Here is a 9203-nt window from a genome sequence, read left to right as displayed (position 1 = left end):
AATATTTTGTTTTTTTTTTTTTTTTTTTTTTTTTTGGAAACGTATGGAATCGCGAGTATTCGAGCTGAGAAATTGTTAGCGTTCGTGTCTGACAGCTCGAGCGTTTTGCTCGGTTTTGAAAGCGTGTTCAAGTATTTTTCAGAGTACTCGAGAGGGGTGGAGGAAATAAACAATTTAAATAAATTGTTAAATTATCAGACGAGATTTTTCTGGAATTTATATTTGGAAAATTGGTATTTTTATTATTTAATTCCCTGAACTCGGCCATTTTTGTTGTTAGGGAAGAGTAAAATTTCGAAAAAGATTTTTGGGAATAAAGTGGACGATATTTTTGAAGTAGTGAATAAGAAATGAGTAGAATAATTAACACGTGGAATTATTTAATTTCGATACCTCGTGTATTGTTACACTGTCCTAAATTTAACATGTCAATTAATATCGATCTTCGGTAATTTATTAAACGACGACTAAGGGGTGCCTCTCGAGTACAAAATGATCGATGGGGGAAGAAAGGAAAGAAGAAGGACCGTAAAGAAAATGAAAAAAGAGGAATAATAGTCAGGTGACCAAAGCGATAACATCGAATGAGAAATTTTAAATAAAAAATTTAAAAATGCTTATTTGAATCCTGGTACATTTAATATCAAAGATTCATTGGTATTATATTTGGAGAATTTAAATTTGGTTGGTCCGCAAGTATAACGATACTTGGAATTAAAAATTCATCTCCCTTAAATATTACCGAGTCCTGTTATCGTGAAATTTGTTAAAATAAAACTTTTTATAAAAATGTTAAAATAAAAATAAAAATACCAAAATAAATATTTAAAATAAAAATAAAAATACTAAAATAAATATTTAAAATAAAAATACTAAATTATCTAAATTGCCTCTTAAATAGCAAAAGCAAAATTATTTATTGAACGATTAACCGGTCTTCCCACGACAAGTGTATTCCACATAAAGATCAAGAGGCTGAAGCAATAGTTCATGATTCAGGAATTATTTAGGTTCACTTGCGAGGTAGCGGTGCGAGTGAAAGATAGCGAGTGATCCTCGGAGATATAGCGGAGGAGGGGGCGGAATAGGAAATTGAATTCTGATATTCACCCTTCTGCTGGGGATCGGGCATCGGCGCAAGTCGAAGAATTATCGAAGCGTTTAAAGAGCGCAGAAGGTCAGAGTCATTAGCCGAAGCTCATGCATCCGTAATTCGACGGACAGAGGTTGCGGAAACAACGCGTCAGGCTATCTCTGAGTTAATGAAACGAGTAAACCGTAACCATCTGTCCCTGTTTAATCCAGTCCCTCGTGAAATGCTCCAGATAAAATACAAATGCGAGGACGTTTGCGAAGATTCCTAATATCTTCCACGTACGCGATTGCTCTAATGCGAGCTCGTGAGTAAAAGTCGAGGGAGCAAACGCGGAACCTTGGAAACTGATTTATATTTATCTCGATCCTCGACGTCTCTTTCTCGCGGAGGGGTTTATTACGTGCCGCCATTTTAGTGGCTAAACGACCCCGTAAGTAACAATCAGGAGGTCCAAACTGACTCGACCTTGCAATATCGTTTACGTTTCCGCGTTTTGCAAATTAATAAAAGAAATTAAGCTAATTGCGGGTAATTTAATTACAGGTAAAACAGGTATTTCGAGATTCATTTTGGGTAACCATATTTATAGAGTTTGGTGAATAAAAATTAACCTAATCTTGGAAACCTGGAATATACATTTCGATCCTAATTTCTTTTCCTCGCGAAAGGGGTTGAAATAATTGTAACGATATTTAAAAAGTCAATCGTGACTTCTGGATCATTTTAATAGGGTTACCATAAAGAAAAATCAAGATGGGGATGAAACTACCCTGACCTTGAAATAAAATTTATATTTATTTAAACCTCCAACGCGTTCTCTAAGTAAAATAGGTTAGAATAATTGCTACTAGACTTTCGAGATTGAATACCATATTTATAGGGTTCTGTGATTAAAAATTAACCTAATATTGGAAAACTGGAATATACATTGTGATCCTAATTTCTCTTCCTGGCGAAAGGGACTGAAATAATTATAGCAATACTTAGAAATTCACTTGTTTGTCCTACATCGTTTTAATAGGGTTACCATAAAGAAAAATCTAATTGGGGATGAAACTACCCTGACCTTGAAATAAAATTTATATTTATTTAAACCTCCAACGCGTTTTCCACCTCGGACGAATTAAAATAGGTTAGAATGATTGCTACTAGGCTTTCGAGATTGAATACCATATTTATAGGGTTCCGGGAATAAAAATTAACCTAATCTGGGAAACCTGGAATACACATTCCGATCCTAATTTCTTTTCCTCGCGAAAAGGATCGAAATAATTATAACGATACTTGGAATTTTAATCGTGTCCCCTAAATCATTACCATAAAAAAATCAAGTTAGGGATGAAGCCACCCTAACCTCCAAATAAAGTTTATATTTATTTCAACCTCCAACGCGTTCTCCAAGTAAAATAGGTTAGAATAATTACTACTAAACTTTCGAGATTGAATACCATATTTATAGGGTTCCGTGAATAAAAATTAACCTAATATTGGAAACCTGGAATACACATTCCGATCCTAATTTCTTTTCCTCGCGAAAAGGATCGAAATAATTATAACGATACTTGGAATTTCAATCGTGTCCCCTAGATCATTACCATAAAAAAATCAAGTTAGGAATGAAGCCACCCTAACCTCGAAATAAAGTTTATATTTATTTCAACCTCCAACGCGTTCTCCAAGTAAAATAGGTTAGAATAATTACTACTAAACTTTCGAGATTGAATACCATATTTATAGGGTTCCGTGAATAAAAATTAACCTAATATTGGAAACCTGGAATATACATTCCGATCCTAATTTCATTTCCTCGAGAAAGGCGTTGAAATAATTATAGCGATACTTAAAAATTCAATCGTGTCCCTTGAATCGTTTTAATAGGGTTACCATAAAGAAAAATCAAGTTGCGGATGAAACTACCCTAACCTCAAAATAAAATTTATATTTATTTAAACCACCAACGCGTTCTCCAAGTAAACCAAGTTAGAACAATTGCTACTAAACTTTCGAGATTAAATTCTACCCATCAGCTGCCATAATCACGTGTCAAAAGAATTGACCTTGCAATCCTATTCGTACTCGCGTTAAACCCCGCGAAGCAGATTAAAATAATCACAGCTGATACTTTGAAATTCGTTAATGCCCCTTAAACCATCTCAACACGGTCGTTTTCATTTATCCTCGACGTCTGCTCTTCGTGAAAGAGACGGAAATATAATAATCGCGAGGACCATTCTGAACTGACGTTATTTCACACCGACTGGCCCCCGTGTTTCTGCGTTGAAACCTGCATCCCGGATCGTAACTTTGCTGTGTCCCTGGAACTTATAAACGTGAACAGGGCCCGCGGAGCAAAGGTATATTCGAAAATGTGCCGTACAACAGGACGTTTATCCCAACTAGCGATTACACATAAAATCGCCGACCCTTTCCTCCTCTTGGCCCAGCGATTTTATCCCCGGTCGTACACACACGATCCTGCCAGGGCTATTGACACCGACTAGGGTCGTTCGCTGTACAGCTGTGCAGAGAAACGAGACATTTTGCGGGGAAAATTCTGACCTCGACGACTTTCCACGGAATTACTTCGCGGCCGTGCTCGTAATTGTTAACGTGCTCGCTGTTTTCACGGAAGGGAAATAGGATTGAGTTTACCTTTGACGTACAAACAGAGCTTTCAACGGATTTTAATCACACACGCGGACGGGCTATGCACACGGAGGCGCATGTATGTCTTTCCCTCTCTCTCTCGCCTCTCTTTCCCGACTCACTTCGTCTCCCTTTTTTCCCATGAGCTGTTTCATGCCCGCCTTGAAACGGCGTGTTTGCTCGCAAGCTTACACGCCGGCCGTTTTTACGCGTGTCCAATTTCTACGCGGCCCGGCCATCGAATCCGATACGGGAAACCTTTTAGAACGCGATAACCGTATCTAGGAAAATACCTAACCGGAGGAAAATATATTACAGCCCCGACGACGAATATTTTTCGCATTTCGACCGTGATATCCGGTTTATGTGCAATTTACGGGATGCATCCGCGGCACGGAGTCACGGTCCGGCTGGACAGGGTCAGGATCGCGGATTTTCTGCGAAATGTCGGAAACTGGTGAACACAGGGTTTGGCGAGGTAGTGGTCTAATGGATCACCAAGTCGCGAAAATGTTCGGAAATATGTGAAACAGATGGGGAGAGATCGGGGATGATAAAGGGGTGAAAGGTGTTTGAGGCCTAGCACTATGAAAATGGTGTCGTGCAGACATACTTAATTATACTTAAGGATTTTTAACGTGCACGAAGATCCTGAATTTTTGTATGTAATTTGATTATGCATATAGGATGAATGATAGATATTCTGTTTAATATCCTGTTTGAGTCCCTGCACTATAATAATGGAGTCATGCAGAGATACGTGCAAACAGGGCTTAGATGATCAGAGATCCAGAAGAAATGTAATAGGCTTACTTGTATCAAGGAAATAAAGTGACGTAACTGGTGAGTTTGAGACCTCAAAGTCTGAAATTGACTAAGTTTGAGATCCCCAAGTTTGTAATCCCTAAGCCTGAGATACCTCAGTTTGGGAGCCCCAAGTTTGTGATCTCTAAATCTGAGATACCCAAGTTCGAAATCCATAAGTTTGTGATCCTTAAGTTTGAGATCCCTATGTCTAAGATCCCTAAGTTTGTAACCCCTAAATCTAAGATCCCTAAGTTTGTGACCCCTAAATCTAAGATCCCTAAGTTTGAGATCTCTAAGTTTGTGATCCCTAAATCTGAAATCCCTAAATCTGAGATCCCTAACTTTGTGATCCTTAAGTTTCAGATTCCTATGTCTAAGATCGTTAAATCTGAGGTCCCCAAGTTCCAAATCCCTAAGTTTGTGATCTTTAAGTTTGAGATCCCTATGTCAAAGATCCCTAAGTTTGTGACCCCTAAATCTAAGATCCCTAAGTTTGTAACCCCTATATCTAAGATCCCTAAGTTCGAGATCCCTAAGTTTGTGATCCCTAAGTATGAGATCCCTAAGTTTGTAACCCCTAAATCTAAGATCCCAAAGTTTGTGACCCCTAAATCTAAGATCCCTAAGTTTGAGATCTCTAAGTTTGTGATCCCTAAGTTTGAGATCCCTAAATCTGAGATCCCTAACTTTGTGATCCTTAAGTTTCAGATCCCTATGTCTAAGATCGTTAAATCTGAGGTCCCCAAGTTCCAAATCCCTAAGTTTGTGATCTTTAAGTTTGAGATTCCTATGTCAAAGATCCCTAAGTTTGTGACCCCTAAATCTAAGATCCCTAAGTTTGTGATTCCTAAGTCTAAGATTCCTAAGTTTGAGATCCCTAGGTTTGTGATTCCTAAGTCTGAGATTCCTAAGATTGTGACCCCTAAATCTAAGATCCCTAAGTTTGTGATCCCTAAGTCTAAGATACCTAAGTTTGAGATCCCTAAGTTCGTGATCCCTAAGTTTGTGATTCCTAAGTCTGAGAGCCCTAAGTTCGAGATTCCTAAGTTTGTGATCCCTAAGTCTAAGATCCCCAAGTTTAACAATTATACTTGAGATCTTTTAACGTGCACGAAGATGCTAAATATAATTTAATTGTATATATTGTATAATATACCTTCCTATACACTCCCCGATAAACAGATAATACATGTGTGCAATTATAATATAAGTGTCTGTACATATATTATAATTGCTGACTAAAATAAAAAAATTTGTTATAATTAAATCCTAAGATAAGCAATTAATATCGATTAATTCCGATTTATTGCTAGATGTTCACGATATTTATACTTCTAACAATTATCCTGAGCAATAAAAGAAGTTACGTAACACTATTTTCACCCCGGTGCTAAGAAGTCAACCCATCCACTGACTCTGTGTCTACGCCAATGGTTCCATCCTTTTATCCCATTCGGTTTCCATGTATTATAAATGTATCTATAAATAGGCGTGATACTTCCAGATAATACCAAAGATTCCTGTGACCCATCTGCACGACTGTGTTAGAGTGCCGGACCTAAACTCCCGAGCTGTGCGCGATAAATTGGCAAATCGGACGCTGAGAAACCTCAGCTGTTTCTCTGAAAGGAAATGGACAAAGCTTCCGTGTCATGGTCACTTTCGTGGTTAATTTGGGATACGACGTAGGTGGATGTTCTTTTATCCCGGCAGAGTTAGGTTAGGTTGGCAGAGCAGTCGAATGTTCTTTTGTAAGACCTGATTATGTAAGAGCCGAACGTATGATTGTCTCTTGGCCTACAAGTTGGACCAAGAGGCTTCGAGATGGTGGCCACTTAACTGCGAAAGATTGGGAAAGTTTGGAATGTGTTTCTCAGATGTGTCCACCACCCAAGCAACCTTTAAGAAGAGATCGACACTAGCCTAAATTCACCTCCTCGATATATAGGAAGACCAACGTCAGTGGACCTAAGAGACAAGGTCCATGAGCAATAGCAGTCGCTCTAACTGAAAGGAAATAACTTACGAGAACAGCCTCGAGGATTTTAAAAGTTAGAGAATTCTCAGGAGATTTATCTGTTTTAATACCGACTCAAAAAAGTGGAACCTAAGCGAGAAGTCTTGGGTCAAATTGTGACCTAACCTGACGAGGATGCTGGGATTGTGGATTAAGAAATGAAGATAAAAGTGGATTAACAACTATTGCATTTTAATATTAATAATAATTCCTCTCACCAGGTCTATATGAATCTCGATCATTTCATAATTGTACGATAAATTAATAAATTTTATCGATTATAACCATTTGTAGCTCGTCTCTATGGCTTCGGTGAATAAACGGGGTACCACATGGGCCATAAAGAATCTCGCTATGTTGACGTGGCTGATTTAATATTCTTTTCCCTGATCTAACACGACCTTCGGATACGAAAGACATAAAAAGGAAATTTTTGTTCGTGGAGGAATATCTTCGAAATGGGAGGATTAACCCTCTTCCTACTACTACTACTACTACTATTACTGATTGTACTGTCTACTACTGACTATACTCCCCGGTCACGAGAACCATCTAAACACGATGGGTAACTACAGTCACCAATCACGAAACGCCATCTACACATGACAGGTGATTATAGTCACCAGCCACGAGACACCATCTACACATGACGGGTGACTATAGTCAACGGTCACGAGACGCCATCTACACATGACCGGTGACTATAGTCAACGGTCACGAGACACCATCTACACATGAGAGATGATTATAGTCATCGGTCACGAGACGCCATCTGCACATAACAGCTGACTATAGTCGCTATCTATACACGACGAATGACTAATAGTCACCGGTCATGAGACGCCATCTACACACGACAAGTGACTATAGCCGCCATCTACACACGACGGATGACTAATAGTCACCGGCCATGAGACGCCATCTACACACGATGGGGGACTATAGTCACCAATTACAAGACGTCATCTGCACATGACGGGTGACTATAGTCACCGGCCACGAGACGCCATCTACACATGACGGGTGACTATAGTCAACGGTCACGAGACGCCATCTACACATGACCGGTGACTATAGTCAACGGTCACGAGACACCATCTACACATGAGGGATGATTATAGTCATCGGTCACGAGACGTCATCTACACATAACAGCTGACTATAGTCGCCATCTACACACGACGGATGACTAATAGTCACCGGCCATGAGACGCCATCTACACACGATGGGTGACTATAGTCACCAATTACAAGACGTCATCTGCACATGACGGGTGACTATAGTCACCGGCCACGAAACGCCGTCTACACATAACAGCTCGCTATAGTCGCCATCTACACACAACGGATGACTATAGTCATCGACCACGAGACGCCATCTACACAAGACAAGTGACTATAGTCGCCATCTACACATGACGGATGACTAATAGTCACCGGCCACGAGACGCCATCTACACATAACAGCTGACTATAGTCGCCATTTACACACGACGATGACTAATAGTCACCGGCCACGAGAAGCCATCTACACATGACGGGTGACTATAGTCATCGGCCACGAGACGCCATCTACACATAACAGCTAACTATAGTCACCATCTACACACGACGGATGACTAATAGTCACCGGCCACGAGACGCCATCTACACACAACGTGTCACTATAGTCACCGGTCATAAAAATTGAGTAAAAAATTAAGACAAATGCTACCGTTCCTCTTAGCTGTCTTCGCAAAGAATTGCAAGCTCTATTACGACGAAATTCTTTTTCTTTCTCTGTTTTTCTTCAAAGGATTTGCGTCAAAAGACCGAATGCTAAAGACTGCACGATCATAATAATATTTCCATCTTAGACACGTCGCTACGTTCGAACTTATATTGTGACACCCAAGATTATGTCATCGAATTCTAGAATTTTTTAGAAATTAATAATTCCTCCTTCCTTCTCGCGAATCATCGTTTCGAAGATCTATCGTGACCCAGGACAATAATTACATACCCACGATAAGTCTCCCGGTACGTCATGTAACGTACAGCTTTCTCGATATTTAACCTCAGAGACGTGGAAATATATCGGTGCGTGCGTGAAACGCGAATTAATGATTATCAATTTACGATTTCCATGCGTATCCGAGCGACCCTTTGTACGTGTAGGTACCCGCACATACATTAACGTATAACAACGTTAGTTAATTTCAGTTGACTTACCGTGTATTAACCCGGTACATGTTAATGCAGCCAGGTATTGTCCCGCGTGCACGCTTTGTTGACGTAATGTTTTCAATATGAACGTGTATTAACGCGTGTAATTCGTAATTACACGAGCGACCATTTGAATATGCATTCGGGTAACTGGACACGAGTTTGCCTTCGAATAGAAATTCGATAGAAACGCGTGGCACTGTTAATTTCAATTAACAATCTTATCTTACGTCCTGTCATGTGTGTCAGCTTGGACCGTGTACACGCGAAAGTATACTACACACGTCACCCAGCTAAAATGTGCGCGATGTAAATATGCTAATTCGTATTTAGACACGTTACGTAAGCGTCTTACTGTATCTAAGCATAAATTAGCGAGAATAAAGTTCAGTTATATTCGCGAGTGTTCGTTCCTACCATGTGATATCAACG

This window comes from Eufriesea mexicana, unplaced genomic scaffold (assembly GCF_001483705.2).
Source record: "Eufriesea mexicana isolate 0111107269 unplaced genomic scaffold, ASM148370v2 scaffold4331, whole genome shotgun sequence".
In the NCBI taxonomy this organism is placed as follows: domain Eukaryota; kingdom Metazoa; phylum Arthropoda; class Insecta; order Hymenoptera; family Apidae; genus Eufriesea; species Eufriesea mexicana.
This window is presented reverse-complemented; position numbering follows the sequence as displayed.